Here is a 24,341-nt window from a genome sequence, read left to right on the forward strand (position 1 = left end):
AACAGCAACAAAGACTCATCAGTATAAATTCTCCACACACTGATTTGTATATATGTCACAGCAGTTCTAAGAATATAGAAATCTTAAAACCATATTTTTTTCAAGGATATTTTCACTTCGGACAACAACACAAGAAAGCGGTACTTTGCAAATAATTTAGCAACTATGAATTGAGTACAGTTTAATCTATGACCTCTAAGTGTAAGAAATGGAGTAATTGATAGGTCCTTTCATATGTAACTCATCCTGAGCAACAACTTGCAGCATATTATCAGCATGTGACCACATAGATAGTTAAACTGGAAATAAATAGTAATTTCATACAGTATGTGCACCACCTGTAAAGACACAAGTGAACATTATTACTGCAAATATACAGTAGTTTGATGTTAATCGTAGTGTTATCTACATTACATTAGTGTTTCATTCTTATTTTCATAGATGAGTATATATAATTATACTGTTAACAGTACAGCATTATTCTGTGTATCATTTCTGATGAAATACTTATGGCAAAGCATTTGGTAACATATTTCTATTTTGTATGAATATTTATGTGACGAAAAGTACATTTGTGTTACCAGGTCCAGGTAAATGCTATTGGTTTGGATTGACAGGAACATCAATCTACGCAGAGTTCCAGTAAAATCAAATTATTAATTATGTTGGAAGTGTGTAATACTTCTAAATATAATTAGTTTGAATGTATACTTGTTGTTGAGAAACTTTACATGTAACTGTATTGAATCCAATTCATTTTCAGAAAATAGCATTTTTGAGTAAATTTTATTTATTTTGTTTAAAAAATAATCCCAGCTATAACCCTATGTGCCTGAAGAAAAATCTCCTTACCTCTCTGGTGAAAGAGGAGGAAAAGGTAAACCCAGAAACACACCTGTTGGGGTATCACATTAGCACTTGTTACTGCCTGAGCTGGGTGCACTGCAGAGCCGCCCAGCACTCTCCCCCATCAGTCCCCTCTAGTATAACCTATTATTGCTCATCTGAGTCTCACACCTAGCCCCTCACCTAAAAACAGGAGCTGTTGCTGCGGCGGCGGGAGTTCGGGACAGAGACAAATATCAGGGCAGTGAGAAGGCAGGCACACTGCTGGTAATCCCCGCCTTCCCCTCCCCTCGAATGATTCACGTGTGCTGGGGCAGGGGCACAGACGCTGGTCACAGCGCGCAGCCTTGTAAGGGAAGGGAAGATAGAATCATGCCTGTACTGCTGCAGCTGGCGGCGGCTGTCCCCTGTGCAATTGCTCGGCTTGCCTGCCTGCCAGTAGAAACATCAAGGGTGCAAGTGTCGAGGATGATTCTATTTCTCTCCAGGCTCTGCCGCGGGCAGCAGCTCTCCCAACAGCCACCGCTGCTGCTGGGAGTGCTGCTGCTGGCAGTGGAGCCTGGAGACACTCAGAATCGTCAGTGGACAATAGCTTCGGCCAGGAGCCCCCTTGAGATTGAGTGGCCCGGGGTACTTACCCCCTGGGCCCCCCTCCTTAATACGGCACTGAGTATATGTATAGGTGATACACTGCTGCAAGCCTGCAACTGCTGTGTAGAGGGTACACTGTATGCAGTGTTGACTCTGCTGTTAACTGTGCTGTGTCCACTCCAGACTTAAAGTCTCACAAGGGGGTGCGTTGTAACCGAGTGCGCTTTCTTCATGTGTATCTAACGTGTGATTCATGCAGTTTGAAAGGACCTGCAAGTTATATAACATTTATCGTTAATTTCTATTGTTTATACTATTTGGTGTGCTGTACCCTAGTGCGCTTTTTTCATGTGTATCTAACCCTGTAATTCATGCGGTTTGAAAGGAGCTGCGAGGTATAAAAATATTAGTGATGTGCACCGGAAATTTTTCGGGTTTTGTGTTTTGGTTTTGGGTTCGGTTCCGCGGCCGTGTTTTGGATTCGGACGCGTTTTGGCAAAACCTTACCGAAAATCTTTTGTCGGATTCGGGTGTGTTTTGGATTCGGGTGTTTTTTTCAAAAAACCCTCAAAAACAGCTTAAATCATAGAATTTGGGGGTCATTTTGATCCTATAGTATTATTAACCACAATAACCATAATTTCCACTCATTTTCAGTCTATTCTGAACACCTCACACCTCACAATATTATTTTTGTCCTAAAATTTGCCCCGAGGTCGCTGGATGGCTAAGCTAAGTGACCCAAGTGGCTGACACAAACACCTGGCCCATCTAGGAGTGGCACTGCAGTGTCAATCAAGACAGGATGGCCCTTCCAAAAAATACTCCCCAAACAGCACATGATGCAAAGAAAAAAAAGAGGCGCACCAAGGTCGCTGTGTGACTAAGCTAAGTGACCCAAGTGGCCGACACAAACACCTGGCCCATCTAGGAGTGGCACTGCAGTATCAGACCGGATTGCACTTCAAAAAAATAGTCCCCAAACAGCACATGATGCAAAGAAAAAAAGAGGCGCAATGAGGTAGCTGTGTGACTAAGCTAAGCGACACAAGTGGCCGACACAAACACCTGGCCCATCTAGGAGTGGCACTGCAGTGTCAGACAGGATGGCACTTCAAAAAAATAGTCCCCAAACAGCACATGATGCAAAGAAAAAAAGAGGCGCACCAAGGTGGCTGTGTGACTAAGCTAAGCGACACAAGTGGCCGACACAAACACCTGGCTCATCTAGGAGTGGCACTGCAGTGTCAATCAAGACAGGATGGCCCTTCCAAAAAATAGTCCCCAAACAGCACATGATGCAAAGAAAAAAAGAGGCGCAATGAGGTAGCTGTGTGACTAAGCTAAGCGACCCAAGTTGCCGACACAAACACCTGGCCCATCTAGGAGTGGCACTGCAGTATCAGACAGGATGGCACTTCAAAAAAATAGTCCCCAAACAGCACATGATGCAAAGAAAAAAAGAGGCGCACCAAGGTGGCTGTGTGACTAAGCTAAGCGACACAAGTGGTCGACACAAACACCTGGCTCATCTAGGAGTGGCACTGCAGTGTCAATCAAGACAGGATGGCCCTTCCAAAAAATAGTCCCCAAACAGCACATGATGCAAAGAAAAAAAGAGGCGCAATGAGGTAGCTGTGTGACTAAGCTAAGCGACCCAAGTGGCCGACACAAACACCTGGCCCATCTAGGAGTGGCACTGCAGTGTCAGACAGGATGGCACTTCAAAAAAATAGTCCCTAAACAGCACATGATTCAAAGAAAAAAAGAGGCACACCAAGGTCGCTGTGTGACTAAGCTAAGCGACCCAAGTGGCCGACACAAACACCTGGCCCATCTAGGAGTTGTCCCCAAACAGCACATGATGCAAAGAAAAATGAAAGAAAAAAGAGGTGCAAGATGGAATTGTCCTTGGGCCCTCCTACCCACCCTTATGTTGTATAAACAGGACATGCACACTTTAACGAACCCATCATTTCAGCGACAGGGTCTGCCACACGACTGTGACTGAAATGACTGGTTGGTTTGGGCCCCCACCAAAAAAGAAGCAATTAATCTCTCCTTGCACAAACTGGCTCTACAGAGGCAAGATGTCCACCTCATCATCATCCTCCGATTCCTCACCCCTTTCACAGTATACATCCCCCTCCTCACAGATTATTAATTCGTCCCCACTGGAATCCACCATCTCAGGTCCCCGTGTACATTCTGGAGGCAATTGCTGCTGGTGAATGTCTCCACGGAGGAATTGATTATAATTCATTTTAATGAACATCATCTTCTCCACATTTTCTGGAAGTAACCTCGTACGCCGATTGCTGACAAGGTGAGCGGCTGCACTAAACACTCTTTCGGAGTACACACTGGAGGGAGGGCAACTTAGGTAGAATAAAGCCAGTTTGTGCAAGGGCCTCCAAATTGCCTCTTTTTCCTGCCAGTATACGTACGGACTGTCTGACGTGCCTACTTGGATGCGGTCACTCATATAATCCTCCACCATTCTTTCAATGGTGAGAGAATCATATGCAGTGACAGTAGACGACATGTCAGTAATCGTTGGCAGGTCCTTCAGTCCGGACCAGATGTCAGCACTCGCTCCAGACTGCCCTGCATCACCGCCAGCGGGTGGGCTCGGAATTCTTAGCCTTTTCCTCGCACCCCCAGTTGCGGGAGAATGTGAAGGAGGAGATGGTGACGGGTCACGTTCCGCTTGACTTGACAATTTTCTCACCAGCAGGTCTTTGAACCTCTGCAGACTTGTGTCTGCCGGAAAGAGAGATACAACGTAGGTTTTAAATCTAGGATCGAGCACGGTGGCCAAAATGTAGTGCTCTGATTTCAACAGATTGACCACCCGTGAATCCTGTTTAAGCGAATTAAGGGCTCCATCCACAAGTCCCACATGCCTAGCGGAATCGCTCTGTTTTAGCTCCTCCTTCAATGTCTCCAGCTTCTTCTGCAAAAGCCTGACGAGGGGAATGACCTGACTCAGGCTGGCAGTGTCTGAACTGACTTCACGTGTGGCAAGTTCAAAGGGTTGCAGAACCTTGCACAACGTTGAAATCATTCTCCACTGCGCTTGAGTCAGGTGCATTCCACCTCCTTTGCCTATATCGTGGCCAGATGTATAGGCTTGAATGGCCTTTTGCTGCTCCTCCATCCTCTGAAGCATATAAAGGGTTGAATTCCACCTCGTTACCACCTCTTGCTTCAGATGATGGCAGGGCAGGTTCAGGAATGTTTGGTGGTGCTCCAGTCTTTGGTACGCAGTGCCTGACGCCGAAAGTTGCCCGCAATTCTTCGGGCCACCGACAGCATCTCTTGCACGCCCCTGTCGTTTTTTAAATAATTCTGCACCACCAATTTCAAGGTATGTGCAAAACATGGGATGTGATGGAATTTGCCCAGATGTAATGCACGCACAATATTGCTGGCGTTGTCCGATGTCACAAATCCCCAGGAGAGTCCAATTGGGGTAAACCATTCTGCGATGATCTTCCTCAGTTGCCGTAAGACGTTTTCAGCTGTGTGGCTATTCTGGAAAGCGGTGATACAAACCGTAGCCTGCCTAGGAAAGAGTTGGCGTTTGCGAGATGCTGCTACTGGTGCCGCCGCTGCTGTTCTTGCTGCGGGAGGCAATACATCTACCCAGTGGGCTGTCACAGTCATATAGTCCTGAGTCTGCCCTGCTCCACTTGTCCACATGTCCGTGGTTAAGTGGACATTGGGTACAACTGCATTTTTTAGGACACTGGTGACTCTTTTTCTGAGGTCTGTGTACATTTTCGGTATCGTCTGCCTAGAGAAATGGAACCTAGATGGTATTTGATACCAGGGACACAGTACCTCAATCAAGTCTCTAGTTGGCTCTGAATTAACGATGGATACCGGAACCACGTTTCTCACCGCCCAGGCTGCCAAGGCCTCAGTTATCCGCTTTGCAGCAGGATGACTGCTGTGATATTTCATCTTCCTCGCAAAGGACTGTTGGACAGTCAATTGCTTACTGGAAGTAGTACAAGTGGTCTTCCGACTTCCCCTCTGGGATGACGATCGACTCCACGCAGCAACAACAGCAGCGCCAGCAGCAGTAGGCGTTACACTCAAGGATGCATCGGAGGAATCCCAGGCAGGAGAGGACTCGTCAGACTTGCCAGTGACATGGCCTGCAGGACTATTGGCTTTCCTGGGTAAGGAGGAAATTGACACTGAGGGAGTTGGTGGTGAGGTTTGCAGGAGCTTGGTTACAAGAGGAAGGGATTTAGAGGTCAGTGGACTGCTTCCGCTGTCACCCAAAGTTTTTGAACTTGTCACTGACTTATGATGAATGCGCTGCAGGTGACGTATAAGGGAGGATGTTCCGAGGTGGTTAACGTCCTTACCCCTACTTATTACAGCTTGACAAAGGCAACACACGGCTTGACACCTGTTGTCCGCATTTGTGTTGAAATAATTCCACACTGAAGAGCTGATTTTTTTTGTATTTTGACCAGGCATGTCAATGGCCATATTCCTCCCACGGACAACAGATGTCTCCCCGGGTGCCTGACTTAAACAAACCACCTCACCATCAGAATCCTCCTTGTCAATTTCCTCCCCAGCGCCAGCAACACCCATATCCTCATCCTGGTGTACTTCAACAGTGACATCTTCAATTTGACTATCAGGAACTGGACTGTGGGTGCTCCTTCCAGCACTTGCAGGGGGCGTGCAAATGGTGGAAGGCGCAAGCCCTTCCCGTCCAGTGTTGGGAAGGTCAGGCATCGCAACCAACACAATTGGACTCTCCTTGGGGATTTGTGATTTTGAAGAATGCACAGTTCTTTGCTGTGCTTTTGCTAGCTTAAGTCTTTTCTTTTTTCTAGCGAGAGGATGAGTGCTTCCATCCTCATTTGAAGCTGAACCACTAGCCATGAACATAGGCCAGGGCCTCAGCCGTTCCTTGCCACTCCGTGTCGTAAATGGCATATTGGCAAGTTTACGCTTCTCCTCAGATGCTTTTAATTTTGATTTTTGGGTCATTTTACTGAACTTTTGTGTTTTGGATTTTACATGCTCTCTACTATGACATTGGGCATCGGCCTTGGCAGACGACGTTGATGGCATTTCATCGTCTCGGCCATGACTAGTGGCAGCAGCTTCAGCACGAGGTGGAAGTGGATCTTGATCTTTCCCTTTAACCTCCACATTTTTGTTCTCCATTTTTTAATGTGTGGAATTATATGCCAGTATCAATAGCAATGGCCTACTACTATATTTACTGCGCACAACTAAAAGGCACCACAGGTATACAATGTAGATGGATGGATAGTATACTTAATGGATGACGAGTGACGACACAGAGGTAGGTACACAGCAGTGGCCTACCGTACTGCTATATACAGTATACTGGACCTGGTGGACACTGTCAGCAAACTGCTAAACTAGTCTAAAAAAAAGGCACCACAGGTACACAATGTAGATGGATGGATTCTAGTATACTTAATGGATGACGAGTGACGACACAGAGGTAGGTACACAGCAGTGGCCTACCGTACTGCTATATACAGTATACTGGACCTGGTGGACACTGTCAGCAAACTGCTAAACTAGTCTAAAAAAAGCACCACAGATATACAATGTAGATGGATGGATACTAGTATACCTAATGGATGACGAGTGATGACACAGAGGTAGGTACACAGCAGTGGCCTACCGTACTGCTATATACAGTATACTGGACCTGGTGGACACTGTCAGCAAACTGCTAAACTAGTCTAAAAAAAAGGCACCACAGGTATACAATGAAGATGGATGGATAGTATACTTAATGGATGACGAGTGACGACACAGAGGTAGGTACACAGCAGTGGCCTACCGTACTGCTATATACAGTATACTGGACCTGGTGGACACTGTCAGCAAACTGCTAAACTAGTATAAAAAAAGGCACCACAGGTATACAATGTAGATGGATGTATAGTATACTTAATGGATGATGAGTGATGACACAGAGGTAGGTACACAGCAGTGGCCTACCGTACTGCTATATACAGTATACTGGACCTGGTGGACACTGTCAGCAAACTGCTAAACTAGTCTACAAAAAAGGCACCACAGGTATACAATGTAGATGGATGGATTCTAGTATACTTAATGGATGACGAGTGACGACACAGAGGTAGGTACAGCAGTGGCCTACCGTACTGCTATATATAGTATACTGAACCTGGTGGACACTGTCAGCAAACTGCTAAACTAAAATGCACCACAGGTATAGGAATGTAGATAGATAGTATACTTAATGGATGATGACACAGAGGTAGGTACAGCAGTGCACTCTGCACTGTACTCCTCCTATATGATATTAATTATACTGGTGGTCCCCAGTCCCCACAATAAAGCAGCACACTGTGAGCACAGATATGGAGTGTTTTTCAGGCAGACAAACGTATACTGGTGGTCACTGTCAGCAAAACTCTGCACTGTACTCCTGCTATAGCTGCTCCCCAGTCCCCACAATTAAGCAGTGTGAGCACTCAGCACAGATATATCATGCAGCACACTGAGCACAGATATGGTATGGAGCGTTTTTTTCAGGCAGAGAATGGATAAAAACTAAACTCTGCACTGTACTCCTCCTAACAGCTGCTCCCCAATCCTCCCCACAATTATAGTAATAAACAAGCACAAGCAATCAAATCAACTATCTTCTACTAAACGGAGAGGACGCCAGCCACGTCCTCTCCCTATCATCTCCAATGCACGTGTGAAAATGGCGGCGACGCACGGCTGCTTATAGAATCCGAATCTCGCGAGAATCCGACAGCGGGATGATGACGTTCGGGCGCGCTCGGGTTAACCGAGCAGGGCGGGAGGATCCGAGTCTGCTCGGACCCGAATAAAAAAGGTAAAGCTCATCACTATAAAATATATAATATACTGTATACAATATATGTATTAGAGATGTGTGGCGGACACTTTTCAGGTTTTGTGGTTTGGTTTTGGATCTGGGTCTCCATTCATGTTTTGCCAAAACCACCCTTTCGGGTTTTGGTTTTTGTTCTGGATTTTTCTGGTGTCAGAACTGAGATGCCATGGCACAAGGTCTGAAGAGAATAGATCCACTGATATTTGATGAAAACGTGGCTGACAATTGGCTGAGGTTTAAAAGGGAATGGCACGACTTCCGGTTCCGGCTCCATGCTGTGAGGACACACCACAGCACAGCTCCGGTGTTTCCCGACCACAGCACCGTTATAACGGCTGTTTTAACAGCCTCACTAAGCCGCTGGTGCTTCTAGCCTCATTGCTCCTCCGTGCAGCAAGCCGCCGGCGGCTGTGACCGCTCTACACCTGAGCCGCCCGCCCGCCGAGGAAAGTCCCCGCCGGACGGCACTTCATTGCGGCCGCTCCCCCACTGTGCACGGCGTGACAGGCAGTCGCACCTGTGGTGTTCTTCTTTGGGAGACGACACTGCCGCTAACGAGAGCCGCAGAGCTCAGCCACGACACCCGGCTCTCACAGTATCACGAGCGGTAACCATAGCAACCGCAGCAGCGCCATTTCTGTGTTAATCTCCTGCTGCCTGCATGTACACTGCCTTGCTTTGCAGCTGCAAAGGCCTACAGACAAACAACTGATTCCTGCTGAAGATTCTAAGGTGGGTCACTGCTGTTTAACCCTATATACACCATTGCCAGCAAACTTCCACGCTTCAGGCTGATGTCAAAGGCTTCCTAAGATTAACACAATACACAGGACCAGCTTCCACGGCTCACAGATACCACGCATGCTTTTTCTTACTTCTATAAACCAGTGAAATATTATTAATACGACAGCACCCCATTTTCTTTATCCCTATTATTACCGATGGACCGGTTTCTATCCTCCAATTCTGCAGCCAAAGCCCTACCTTCCTCCCTCCCTGTTCGTCAGGAAAAAAGGAGAGCTAATTCCACTATGGCCCCTGGAATTACCACCCCTCCCTCTTCTCCAGCTCCCAAAAAATTGATTGCTTCACAATCACTCTCATGTCCCCCTTCAATTGATCGTTCTCCTGACTCGCCTATTACATACGCTGACCTCACAGAGGCCATAACACAAGCTATGGCTCCATTGCTGTCAAAAGCAGTTTCAGACATCTCGCTCCAATTGCAGCATCTCTCACACAAAGTCCTGTTAATGAAAATAGAATTGGAGGTCTCTGCCATGATATGGCTGATGTTCAGGGCTGTGTCAAACGTCTTGAAAAAGAGAATTATCAATTATGGATGAAGTTAGACGACGCAGAAAACAGGTCCAGAAGAAATAATATTCGGCTGGTAGGCCTCCCGGAAATGGTGAAGGGGGACAATCTTTCTCAATTTGTCCAAACAACGCTCCCCAATCTTCTAGGTATCGCCGATATTTGCAAAGATTTGGTAATTGAACGTGTGCACCGTGTAGGTCCTCCTCCCCGTTCTCCAGAGGGTCGCCCTCGTGTTACACTGTTCAGGTGCCTAAATTATTTACACAAAGTCGCCATCTGGTCCGCCTCCAGGAAGATTCGATCTATACAGTGGGAAAACAACCGTCTGCTCATATTTCAAGACTTTTCTGCAGAATTATCGAGAGCAAGGAAGGCCTTTAATCCTATTTGTTCAAAATTGGTATCCGATAAACGAAAATTCTCTCTACTTTACCCAGCGAAGCTCCGAATCTACGATGGTGACAAACACCTGGATTTCTCTACTCCTGAGGATGCAGCGTCCTATCTCCAAGGAGGGTCTTCTGAGGACCATAACGACATCGCTGATATCACCCCTATCCCTGATTCTTGACTTTTAGGCTCGACTCATAACGCCTCCATAAGAGAGGCACTCCCCCTTCTTCTGGTTCATCAATGTCAACTCAGCTACGTTTGAATATCCTTTCGAACTTGTGATAACTACCAATGGGATGGTTCCAGTCCCACTTGGTCACACTTAGGTTTCTTTTATTGTTCAACATATGCGTGGAGAATGCAAGAGAGGTTTAATTTTTGTTCACAGGTTATCTTATGAATAATTGGTGACTAACACTATTGTTTAATCTCAGTGTTGCTCTCATTTCAACTCAACATTTAGCTTAAATGTATACTAGGTTTATTGCTGCATCTTATGGCTTAGCTCTATTTTATATTAGATCATAATTTTTCCCAGTTGCCGGTGTCGGGAAAATATCGGAAGCATTGTTCCGGAATAGAAATAATGTTTAGATTAATTCTAGTTATCAAAATGCTTTTTTGGTCCTGAAGTCTGTTTGCTTGTCAAACATTCACCATTTGTTTTTGTTTGTGTTCTTTTTCCTCCCATGCCCCTCCCCCCTATCCCCATATCCTTTTCCCACTCTCTGATCTATTTACTCGAATTAAGGGTGTATCTTTTATTATTTTACCCTAATTGGCCATTCACATGATAGACTTAAAAATTGGTACGCTGAATGTTGGTGGGATTAATTCTCCGGCTAAACGTCGCAAAATCCTTCTATACCTATCCAAGTCAGACATTAATGTTGCATTCCTGCAGGAAACTCATTTAACTCAACAAGAGTCCTTGAAATTGCAAATGTCACATTGGTCCCTTATAGCAGCGGCTCCATTTAACTCTAAATCTAGAGGGGTAGTCCTCTTGGCAAAACGTAACCTTAACATTACAGTAATATCCTCTGACATTGACCCTAATGGACGATTCCTAATCACTAAACTCTCCATTGATTCACATGTACTAGTTCTTTGCAATATCTACGCTCCCACCACTTACAAAAAATCATTTTTTCAGATGCTGCTAGCTAAATTAACTCCATTCTCCAATGACAACCTTATAGTATGCGGTGATTTCAATTTAATTTCTTCCAACTACTTAGACCGCTCTAACACCTCTAGGACCCCTCAACATCTCCCTACTCTAGGCATTTCTCTTTTTTCTGATTCTCTACAACTGATAGATATTTGGCGTGCGCTTCACCCGATTGAAAGGGAATTTTCCTGCCACTCCTCCGCACACGACACTTTTTCCAGAATCGACTATGTCTTTATATCCCAACATCTTTTCCCGTCGGTTTCAGACTCAGCCATTGAACCCATAGTTATCTCCGACCACGCTCTGATCTGGTTTTCATACACTCTTCACCCTTCTCGAAATAAATCTCCTCAATGGAGATTTCCCTCTTATCTTTCTAACTCCAAGAAGTTTTGCGACTCTTTACAGGCGACATGGGACTCCTTCTATTTTTCAAATGAGCAACATTCAGAGTTAGATCCCCCTTTATTTTGGCAAACTGCCAAATCAGTACTTAGAGGTAGCATCATTTCCTACTCTTCAGCCCTTAAGAAACAATACGCTCAATCTTATTTAGACATGCAACGTGCACTTTCTTCCGTCTATCAAGCTTTCAAAACTTACCCTACTCAGTCTCACAAATCTTCATATCTAACATTAAAACTTCAGTTTAACGAATTTCTTTCTCTGATGGGAGACAAATACAAATTTAAAGTCGATTTTCGGTTTCATAATTTTGGAAATAAAGTAGGTAAATTACTAACAAACATTCTGAAAGGTACTTCACCTCCTATGTTAGTACATCCTCTAAAGCTTCCTGATGGTTCTTTAACTAATGACCCCCAACAAATCACTTCTCTTATGAGACAATTCTATGAAACATTATACTCAGGTCAATCTCCCTCATCCGAAGGTAATCACCATTCCTGGTCCTTTCCTGTACTACCTCAACTCCCTTCTGAATTTACCGAATCACTAGCTAACCCCATTACTTTGGAAGAAGTTCGCTCAACTATTAGCCATCTAAAACTCAATAAAGCTCCGGGTCCAGATGGCTTTTCTAACGAGTTCTACAAACTCCTAATAGATAAAATTGATAAACATCTTCTGGCTCTGTTTAACTCAATAATTAACTCTAAATCTATCCCCCTTTACTTTAATAATGCCATAATCAAAATCCTATTAAAGCCAGGCAGAGACCCCTCCCTCCCTGGTTCTTACCGCCCAATTTCTCTACTGAATTCAGATTATAAAATTTTTGCAAAAATCTTAGCAGACCGACTAAAATACACCCTCCCCCACATAATCCACCCGGACCAATCTGGGTTCATTTGGGGTAGACATTCGGTGACTAATGTACGCAAGGTTCTCTCTGTAATCCAACATCTGAAATTTCACCCCTCCTCATCACATACCATTGTCTTAGCCTTAGATGCAGAGAAGGCGTTTGACCTTCTAGAATGGCCTCACCTTTTCAATTCCATGCAACATTTCGGCTATCCTTCTTCTTTCATTTCCTTTATCCAGACCCTATACACTTCTCCGTCCTCTCAGCTATATTGTAATGGCCACTTGTCCACTCCATTCGCAGTTTCTCGAGGTACACGCCAGGGATGCCCCCTTTCCCCGTTACTTTTCGCCATTGCCATTGAACCACTGGCAATTTCTATCAGGAACTCTCCTTCCATTCACGGTATCTCAGTAGGGTCTTCCACACTGAAACTCGCTTTATATGCAGATGACCTCTTACTTTTTCTGTCCAACCCTTCTACCTCCTTACCCTCTTTGTTTTCTTTGATATCTAATTTTGGCGCCCAATCAGGGTTCAAGATAAATATGTCTAAGTCAGACATTCTAACGTTAGAAGGTCCCAAGTCCCTTCCACAAACCCCCTCACTTCCTTTTTCAGTAGCCACCCCTAAATCAGAAATCAAATACCTAGGATTAAGTAACCCATCAGATGTGTCCTCATTATACAAACTCAACTTTACCCCGACTCTCGCCAAAATATCTTCTTTATACGATTCATGGCTTAACTTACCATTATCCATCATTGGAAGAATAGCGGTAGTTAAATCCATCATATTCCCTAAAATTTTCTATTTAATTCAAATGTTACCAATTAATCTTTCTGTCTCTGACATGAAACGTTTTGACCAAATCACCTCACGATTCATCTGGCAAAATAAACGCCCTCGAATCGCTTTCCATAAACTTCAGACTCATAAATCCCATGGAGGATTCTCCCTCCCAAATTTAAGATTATACTCATTAGCCACGCATTTCAGATATATCTCAGACTGGCTTCTTTCTAAATCTACATACACTACAAATTCTCTTGACACCGCTCTATTTAATCCCTATTCTCCTGGTGCCCTTCTTCATTCCAAAAAATCAGACATTCCCTCGAATATTTTTCATCATATATTGTTTCATGACACTTATCTAGCTTGGATCTCCATAAACAAAAAATTGATGAGAAATCCGACTTCTTCTCCATACAATACCCTTTGGGGCAACCCTTCCTTTTCTCCCTCGATAACTAATCCAATCTTCCACACATGGAAAGATAAAGGTCTCTCACTTACCTCACAGGTCTTTGATCCTGGAGGACAAATATTGTCTTTTTCTACTCTCCAATCACAATTTTCACTACACACCTCTAATTTTTTCATGTATTTACAAACACGACACTTTACCTTTTCACTGGATCCTAAAACCAGACACCAAAACTCGACTGATCCCATTAATTCCCTATTGCGCTTATTAAATGCTGTCCCTTACTGTATAAAATTTCTTTATACTATCCTACTACCGATCTCTAACACGAAATCATGGCATGCACTAACATCTACATGGCAATATGATATCCCTGACATTACTTCCCCTTTAACTCTCACTGAACATTGCTCTAAATTCTTAAAGTTCCTAAAATCCTCATATCTTCAGGAAGTACACTGGAGAACTATACACAGGGCCTACATATCTCCTGCTCAGAGAAAACATATGAATCCGGACACCTCAGGATCTTGTCCTAAATGTCACTGTTTGCACGCTAACTTTTACCACTGTTTCTGGGAATGTGGGAAAATAAAACGTTTCTGGAATAAGGTAACTGTATATATAAACTATTTATTCTCCACTCATGTTCTTCCTGACCCTCTAGCCTACCTATGTGCGAATTTTAAAAATTGGCTCCCCAACAAGGAACTTTCCTCTCATATCCCATTGCTGGTTACCATTGTGACACTTGCAAAGAAAGTAATTCTTATCCATTGGATTTCCTCCTCCTCTCCTTCCTTGCAGGAATTAAAATTTAAACTTTTACAAATCCTTTATTTCGATAGGAATAATACATTTCCAGACTTGGATAGGCACGTTGACCGGTTTTATGCCAAATGGTCCCCATTTATTGTTTCTCTAGACTCATCTACTCAAGATAGAGTTATGAAAGTGTTTGAAAATACAGACTGGCACCATCTCCGGGTCATCGCTAATTCTTAATCCCAATCAACACTAGCTTTCTAGTTCATTCTGACTAAATCTTTGTACACAGAATAGGCCCTTGTCTTTTATTTTATTTCATAATAACAATGATCTCTTCCCCCTCCCCTCTCCTTCCCCCTTCCATCCCCTCCCCTTGTCTTTTATTTTTTACGATTTTTTCTTATTTTTTGTTTTTCTTTTCTCTTTCTTTTCCTATTATTCTCTTCTTTTATTCTCCTTTTTACTACCTCTCTATTCTATTTTCGTCATAGTTTCAAGTAGATAAATCATACAGAATCCTCAATTTACATTCCAATCTGCAATATTCTAGTTGAGGTTCTTGTTTATATTAGCAAGCTGCATTCTGGATTAGTCACTCATATCATTATCTATGTATTAAAAGTCTACCGCATTATATGTATGTGACGATCAACTTTTCCTGTTCTTTCATGTATGCCTTTAAATAATAAAAATTGTATTATTAAAAAATAAAAAAATAAATAAAAGGGAATGGCACATATAGTCAATAGCAGGCCTTTCAGACAAATCATAAAAAGTCCAGGCATACACACTACTGAACCTCGCAGGCACTGATGCTGTGGACAAATCAGATGCTTTTGTTTACGCTGACGGACAGTATCGGACTGGGGCATGTAGGGCCCACCAGGGGAATGCAGTGGTAGGGGCCCATGTTTAGGGGTGTGGTCAGTCTGCAGAGGAGGTGTGGCCTGCCACCTCATTGGTTTGACTACCGTCTGGGCCCCTTCATAAATATATACAGTAAAATCAGCTGCTGCATGCATGATAATGTACCAGATTAATAACAGCATTGCACTGTAGAAAATACACAATAGTCCAGTATAAGGTAACATATGTACAGTATAATGTATAATTCAAGTGCACAGTCTGGAATCTGATCCTTAGAGCAGGAGGTGGGCCTCCAGGCAGTGGGGCCCACCGGTGGTTTCCCCTGTACCCCTGTGGGCCAGTCCAAGCCTGCTGACGGAGAAGACAGAGAGGATCCTGATATCCTAATTGCAAAGTATCAAGAGATCTGTATGCCAGTAAAGAATGTAATTATTGACAGGCATGTTTTCAACAGCACAAACCAAAAGTGTGATGACACTATACAGTCCTATGTCTCCACGCTAAAGCTGCTGGCAAAGAAGTGCAATTTTGCTATCCTCGCAGAGAAGCTCATCCGTGACAGAATCGTATGCGGCATAAGCAGCGACAAGGTACCTGCACAGCTGCTGCCGGAGAAGGGCCTCACATTAGAAACTACCATAAATATCTGTATGTTAAATGAGCAGTCTGAAAAGGGCACAAGGGAACTAAGAAAGGACGCTGAGGTGTTTGTCATGGCGGCCGTTCTGCGCCGATCCTCCACGTGTGGGAACTGGGTGGCGCAGCACCCTCCTGACAAACAAAGCTGACGCCCCTAATATTATAAACAATGTAATGCATGTGGCAACTGGAATCATTTTGCAAGGTGCTGCCGCTCCAAAGATCAAACTTCCAAAAAGCGACAGTCTGAGTTGCGCAATAGCCACTCACCCCGGCGGATTAACCAGGTTGAAACGGAGCCAGGGTGTGAATCGGTTCGCATGACAGTTTGTGATAGTGTAGACCACTTAGATGAGAAAGGCGAAATATTTATCAAACTGAGAACAAAGCATACGAACAAGGTGGCTATAGTCAAAATAGACTCATATCCTACGAACAACTTCGTGAAATAGATCCAACTGCACAGATAAACCCACAAGACAAGATGAACTTGATAGCTTATGGTGGCCAGGTCAACACCACACTGTGTACCACAAAGCTAAAGTTTACCCGTACTGATTTGCTATTCCACATTGTGGATCAAAAGGTTAAACCACTGCTAGGCCTCCCTGACAGTATGAAGCTAGGCCTTCTCAAATTGGGGCCTAAGGTACACGCAATACAGATGACCGTCCTGGAGATAAAATACTTTCAGGATTTATTTGACTGGAGTACACTTGGCAAGCTTCCTGTTGTGTACCATATGAGGCTGGATGACTCCATTGTACCTACTGTCTGTGCCCCACAGAGGGTTCCTATTGCAATGAAGACAAAATCATTAAAGAGATCCACAGAATGACTCAATTGGGTGTCATTGCCCCCATAGAGGAAACAACACAGTGGGTGTCCACCATCGTGGCTGCATCAAAAAAGAATGGGACTGTACGTCTTTGAATTGATCCAGTACACTTGAACAAAGCACTGCTGCATCCATATCACCCTCTCTGCACCATCGAGCAAGTGATTGCTGACATGCCAGGTGCCACAGTTTTCAGTACCCTGGATGCAAAGTGCAGATTCTGGCAAATCCCTTTTGACAGAGCTTTGTCCCTGCTCACTGCTTTCATGACCCCAATAGGGCGGTATGTCTTCCTTTGCCCTATGGAATCACTATGGGCAGTGAGGTCTTCCAGCGTTGCATGGAGCAACTGTTTGCAGGCTATCCCTGTGAAATCATCGTCGATGACATCCTGTTATGGGGCCGCACCAAGTAAGAACACGACCAGCGGCTGCACCAGGTACTTGAACGGGCCCGTGCTTTGAACCTAAAGCTCAACCCAGACAAATGTAAGTTTAGAGTTACAGAAGTGGCGTACGTGGGCCACGTGCTCACTAGTCAAAGCGTCAAACCGTATTCAAATAAAATCACTGCCATCCAACAAATGCCGCTTCCGGCTGGCCAACAGGCACTGCAGCACTTCCTGGGGATGACCAACTACCTGTCTAAATTTTTTCCGCAATACAGTGAAACCACAGCACCTTTCGGCAGCTACTCCACCAGGACTCAGAATGGTGCTGGCTGGACGCACACACGGCTGCTGTTAATCGATTGAAGACCATGCTGACAAATTCACCGATCCTGCAATACTTCAACGTGCATCATCCGGTTGTCCTCTCTGCTGATGCTTCACAGAGTGGTCTAGGGGCCGTAAGCCTCCGACACCGCAGACTGGTGTCTTTTGCTTCCAGGGCTCTCACTGACACTGAAACCAGGTATGCACAAATTGAAAAAGAACTGTTGGCACTGGTGTTCACCTGCAACCGTTTCCATGACTTCATCTATGGCTGTCCTGTCACGGTGGAAACCGACCATCAGCCTATCATCACCATACTGAAGAAGCCCATCCACTCTGCTTCTTCCCATATTCAGGACATAATGCTCAAGCTGCAGTGGTACAACCTGGATGTCATATATAAGCAAGGCAAAGAAATGTACGTTGCTGATGCTCTGTCTCGAGCCTTCCTTTAGACTACTGACATGAACGCTGCTGAGGATGACTATGAGGTCATGGCCATGGAGGTACTCCCTATCATGCGGCTGGAAGGGCTGCGTGCTGCTACACTTGCGGATGATCTTTGCCAGCGTCTCTCTGCTGTAATTCATAACGGCTGGTCATCCTCTTTCAAATAACTGCCGCACTGCCTTCAGTCCTTCTACTGTATGAGAGATGAACTCACCGTGTCTGATGGTATCATCCTGCGGAGTCATTGCTTCGTGATTCCGGCTGCCCTTCAGAAGTTCTACGCCCAGCAGATGCACCAGGGCCATGCCAGCCTGGAGGCTACCAAGCGTAGGGCCCGTGAAACCACGTTCTGGCCCTCCATGTATGGTGACATTGACCATGCTGTCTTGTTTTGTGCACCCTGCAATGCCTTGCGTCCACACCTGCCACGGGAGCCCATGCTGCTCCATGACATTCCTGATCTTCCGTGGTCCATTCTTTTTGCTGATCTCTTCGAATGGAGGGGGAAGAAGTACCTGTTACTAGTTGACTCCTATTCAGGATGGTTCGAGATAAACTACTTGCCCAGCACCACAAGTCAAATGGTCATTGCAAAGCTAAAGAGACACTTTGCAGCACATGGCACCCCACAGCAGCTGATCACTGATAATGCCATGCAATTCTAGAATAGAGAATTCAAGGACTTTGCGAATATATGGGACTTCCAACACATCACTAGTAGTCCACACTACCCACAGTCAAATGGATTGGCAGAGCATGCAGTCCGCTCTGCAAAGCTCCTAATGGAGAAGTGTGCACAAGATGGATCGGACATATACTTGCCACTGTTAAACTTGAGAAACATGCCCCAAGATGGACTTCCATCCCCTGCACAGTGCCTATTAGCACGGCGCACCCGCACAGGCATCCCAATGGCAAAGCAGCTCCTGCAACCCAGAGTAGGTACGGAAGAACATCAGCAAGTGCAGAATGGCTGCCAAAGCTTCTTATGACAGATCAGCATATCGGCTGCCCCCATTGTCTCCAGGCCAGCCTGTCCACATGCAAACCGAGCAAGGATTTGACAGAATGGCAGTGGTTCAGCATCCTGCAGGTTATCCAAATAGCTACATGGTACAGTCTGATAATGCCCTCTATGAACGTAACTGCCGCCATCTGTTAAGTGTACCTGAACAAAGCTCTACACAGCCTGACTCATCAGTTACTTCCACAGCTGCAACCAATGTCAGTGATGATTCGCATTGCATGGACAGTCCTTCCTCATAGACAACTTCTGAAGTAATAGAGTGGTGTCACAGTGGACATGCCTATAGGTTCCCAGTGTACCATTACCAGATCGGGCTGTGTGTTTAAACCCAACCCAAAGTTCCAAGACTTTATTGTATAATGTCTTTTCTTTAGTTCACGCCCAACATTATCACATTGTTGCACTTGTTTAATCTATGTTCTGCTTCCTTTCAGTTTGAAAGGTGGGATGTAAATGCATGCTGTGCATCATGGGAGATGATGTCATGCCGAGGTGACTCACTTCCTGTTTGTCTCCTATTACTTCCACTGTGTGTCTAGCTCATGGTGATTAAAGACCTGTATCACACTCATGCTACAAGTGTCGTCCTGATTTTGTTGAAATAAAAGGACATCCGAGTTTAGGACCTGGGAACCTATTTGAACATGCATATACAGAGCCGTCTTAACAGCAGTGTAGGCCCCTGGGCACAGCAATGCACTGGGACCCCTCTACCCACCCATCAGCGGTAGGAGTGGGGGGTGTTATCAGCGACAGCTTTGATGTTCCGTGGGGGGTAGGGGGGTTCTATCTTTTGCTTATCATGTAGGACCTGGAAAAATAATTTCTGCTAATTACTACTTTACTGCATAAATGGGGCGGGAAGGAGAACACTAAACTGTAGAAGGAGACATTGTGCTGAATGAAGGGGCCCTTGTACATGACTTCCAGGGTGGTAGGGGGGTGTTTAATACACAGGGGAGGGTGGATAGTGGAGTGGGCTTAATATTCATCATTTTCCGGGGGTTAGGGCAGCTTGCTTTACTGCAGATATATCCAGTTCCTGGAAATAGATTTCTTAGCTTTAATGGGAAAAAAAACTAGAGAGTCCCACCTTTCACGAGGTACTGGGGACTTGGGGATCAGACTTCAGGAGCCAGAGCAAGCCACCAACAAAAATATAAAACTGCATATTAGGCGTGTGGAGCTGGAGCAGGGTCCAGCTGCTTGAAGGCTGATATCTCTGGTTCTGGGCATACTAGAGACAAGCTGCCAGTGTCCACTAAAAGGGGAGAGTCCCAGCTTTTGGAGTTTACCCTCAGAAAAACGCTAAGTCAGACAGAACCCGAGATATCTGGCTGGGAAGAACAATTAACAGGCTTGGATGTGGACCACTGCTTTGAAGTCGGATATCTCCAGTTCTCCAGGGCCGATTTTCAAAAATCTGGTACCGCTGGAAAGAGTGGACCCTCAGTTATAAGCCTAGTGCCCTTTTATTCCTGGGGCCCTTGGGCAAGAGCCCATTGAGCCCATACGAAAAGACGGCCCTGTGCACATAGGACACAGCGGCCAAGGGCGTGAGGGGGGAGGGGGGAGTTTGGTGCTGGGAGGGATCCGGTTGGATCTGGAAAATGCGGAAAGAAGACCAAACACTTCTATAGGGTAATACCAGCAAAGGCTGGCTTTACTCACTGCATCCTTTAGTACGTGCTATGTTATCTAATTTTTATCTCTGCCACCCCTCCCCCCCTCCTCCTCTCTGTGCCCATCTCTCCGAAGTGAGACCTGCGCTGCTGCTGCCGCCCACAACCAATGGCGGCGATGACAGTATGTGGTGCTATGTAATGTTTGAAGAAGGGGACCCCAAATTGGTGTATTGCTTAGGGCCCCATGAGGTCTGGCACATGCGTAAATTAGCGAACATTGGGGATCATTCCGAGTTGTTCACTCGTTGCCGATTTTTGCAACGGAGCGATTAAGGCGAAAATGCACATGCGCATGGTACGCAGTACGCATGCGCTAAGTATTTTAGCTCAAAACTTAGTAGATTTACTCACGTCCGAACGAAGAATTTCCATCGTTGAAGTGATCGGAGTGTGATTGACAGGAAGTGGGTGTTTCTGGGCGGAAACTGGCCGTTTTCTGGGAGTGTGCGGAAAAATGCAGGCGTGCCAGGATAAAACGCGGGAGTGTCTGGAGAAACGGGGGAGTGGCTGGCCGAACGCAGGGCGTGTTTGTGACGTCAAACCAGGAACGAAACGGGCTGAGCTGAGTGTAGGAGTAAGTCTCGAGCTACTCAGAAACTGCTAAGAATTTTCTATTTGCAATTCTGCTAATCTTTCGTTCGCAATTCTGCTAAGCTAAGATACACTCCCAGAGGGCGGCGGACTAGCGTGTGCAATGCTACTAAAATCTGCTAGCGAGCGAACAGCTCGGAATGACCCCCATTGTTACTTTGCAAAATGTGCCGCACCTCAAACCACATCTGAATTAGGCCCCATGTGCAGTGCAAAAATTGTACTGGAGGCTTGGGTCTTCTGATCCAATCCAAAAGGATCATGAGGTTAACTGGGTCCTCTGAGAGAGAATTAAATAAGTACAGAATAGAGAGTATGTGGATATGTGCAGTGCTATTTTCTGATAGATATTACTAATTCAACTGATTTTCCAAGCAATGGTAATCCAATAATATATAATACCCTTATGTCTAATATTACCCAGTAAAGGGACATAATGTATAGACTAAAAAGGGGATAAACATATTTATTACACACTTAAAAGCTTACAAAATGCAGTGACAATTAAAAGGTCAATAACACATTTTAGTACATATTAAGAAGTACTCTGGCTATTACCATGTCTGGCTGGTGAGGTGTGCAAACAGAGGGCCTAATTCAGACCTGATCGCAGCAGCAAAATCTTTCTCTAATGGGCAAAACCATGTGCACTCTGCAGGTGGGGCAGATATAACATGTGCAGAGAGAGTTAGATTTGGGTGGGTTATTTTATTTCTGTGCAGAGTAAATACTGTCTGCTATATTTCTACACTGAAATTTAAATTTCCGTTTGAACACTCCCCACCCAAATCTAACTCTCTTTGCACATGTTATATCTGCCCCACCTGGAGTGCACATGCTTTTGCCCATTAGAGAAAAAGTTTGATGCTGCGATCAGGTCTGAATTAGGCCCGCAGTGTGATGGCCAATATCCAGAATTAAGGCAAGTTCAGCAAGACACCACAGAGCTTTGCCTGGTGATAGAGCCCTCCAAGGGGGAGCAAATTAGCATCACATGACATGTTTTGGATCAGATGATCCTTTTTCAAGTGTATGTACCATGTTGGTCAAAAACCACTCTATTTAAGGCTGGCCACCAGAAGTGTCCCTCTAATAAAAAACTGGAGTTTCTGGTAATTTGCATTCCAGCGCTAGAACTGGATGCTGGGAAACGTAAGTAGTACAGTGTGTGCTTTCCACCGCTGCGTTCCAAATACCGGAAGTTAGCCAGTTTAGTTGATATGTTGACTGTATATATTGTATATCTGGCTTGTATCCTCCTACAGTATGTCATGCATTTTTTTTGAACTGTTAGTCTTTTTGCACTTTATTTCTTGTTACAGCATGTTTACACAGAATTTGTATATGCACTTTGTAAGGTGTTGGGGACCTGTTATGGCACCATATAGATAAAATAGTAATAATAATAATAATAATAATAATAACAACAACGTCTCATTCAATAGAGTTATACAATTTTCAAGAATTATAAAATTACCTTCTTAGAACTCACTGTTGCTGCTCTTTGACAATGGAAATTATACAATTGTTTCCACAGTTACAGATTGTGGCTTGTTGGTGCTGATTATTCGGGATGCAGTTAAAATACTGGCTGTCGGGATCCCGGCGTTCAGGAGACCGATGCCGGAATCTCAACAACCGGTGCATTATTGATGGATGGAATCTCGAGCACCGCCGGGTGGTCCCACTCGGTTGATGGGTCCACGCCACCAACCGAGTGAGAATATAACCTATATATAGACACCGTGCCGGAAGCGTGACGAGTGCAGTGAGCCTGCGAGGGTACTCACTGCCTGGCTGTTGGGTTTCCCATCTGCCGGGAAAACATATGTATTCCTATCGTTCATAACCTTTCTGTAAAACAGCTAATTTGAAGCTGAATTCATATCAATTTCATGAGTTAATATGATAAACTGTACTAACCAGCATATTGATTATAATGTATTAAACTATTTGAGTGGAGCCAGTATACAGTATACAGTAGCTGTTACAAATGACTGGCATCTCTAGGGACAGGCAGCTGTAAAGTTAGAAACGTCATGTTTTGCTGTCTGTGACCATACACTGCAGGGATAGGCGAGAACCGTATCATTGCTTATGGGGCATATGTTCAGATAGTATATGTATATTTGACATAAATCAAATATGCGTTGTAATAATGTTCAAAAAGAGTTTTTTCCTCCAAAATCCTGCACCCCTGGCATGTCAATGCTGAATAGAGGAATGTCAACTTATAAGATTTTTTTAATACATACTGTATATCAATTGGAAAGTACTTCCACCAACATAATTATATTTCATGACAGATCGCTTTTAACTGGATGCTTTTAACGCATACTGAATACTTAAACTGCCTTACCTAAATTGCTGCATTTTTCTCATTAAGGTCTGACATTAAGATATAATAAAACAAATACCATTTTTTACGACAGAGTCTTTCATTTGTGTTTTGTAATCAACATTTAGCCAAATAAATCAGTAGTGCATAGTTCTATAGTGCAGAGCCAGTGGTTGAAATATTTTAATATATTATTTAAGTAAACCAGTTAAACCATAATATATCTTGTTGGTATTGGCACCATAAAGTACAGTGAATGCAATATAAAGTAAGGGTGAGAATGTGAATAAGAATTTTAACAGCATTTAATATGCAACTACTTACATTTTACTTTATTAAATCTAAATGGATGTCAGTAAGTGCAAAACAGTAATGTCATACAATTTAATAAGAAAGGCAAAGATTCATTTTCCATAGTTCATTCTGAAAGGTATTCGATAGAAACATAGTTTGCAGTAATTCTTTGTAATAAGTTTATGGATAGTACATTTCCAGAGTTCATATCACAGCGATGTGCAGTAATCCCGTGATTACACACATAACTGCTGCCTTTTTCTTGCATTGCAAATGTTAATCAAAAGTGTCATAACACTGTGGGGGCAGGGGCAGAGCCGGATTTAGACCTCATGAGGCCCTAGGCAAGATTCCAGTTTAAGGCCTCCCTTCTTCAAACAATCCATAGCACTATATTTTCATTCCTGATTGTGA

The 24,341-nt window shown here is 44.3% G+C and overlaps 1 protein-coding gene across 8 annotated transcripts in view; it reads left to right on the top strand.

Moving 5' to 3' along the window:
• DOK5 (docking protein 5) overlaps positions 1–24,341 on the top strand; it is a 338,062-nt gene that overhangs the window by 83,213 nt on the left and 230,508 nt on the right. The window lies entirely within an intron of this gene.

Source organism: Pseudophryne corroboree, chromosome 3 (genome assembly GCF_028390025.1).
Source record: "Pseudophryne corroboree isolate aPseCor3 chromosome 3, aPseCor3.hap2, whole genome shotgun sequence".
NCBI classification, from domain to species: Eukaryota; Metazoa; Chordata; class Amphibia; order Anura; family Myobatrachidae; genus Pseudophryne; species Pseudophryne corroboree.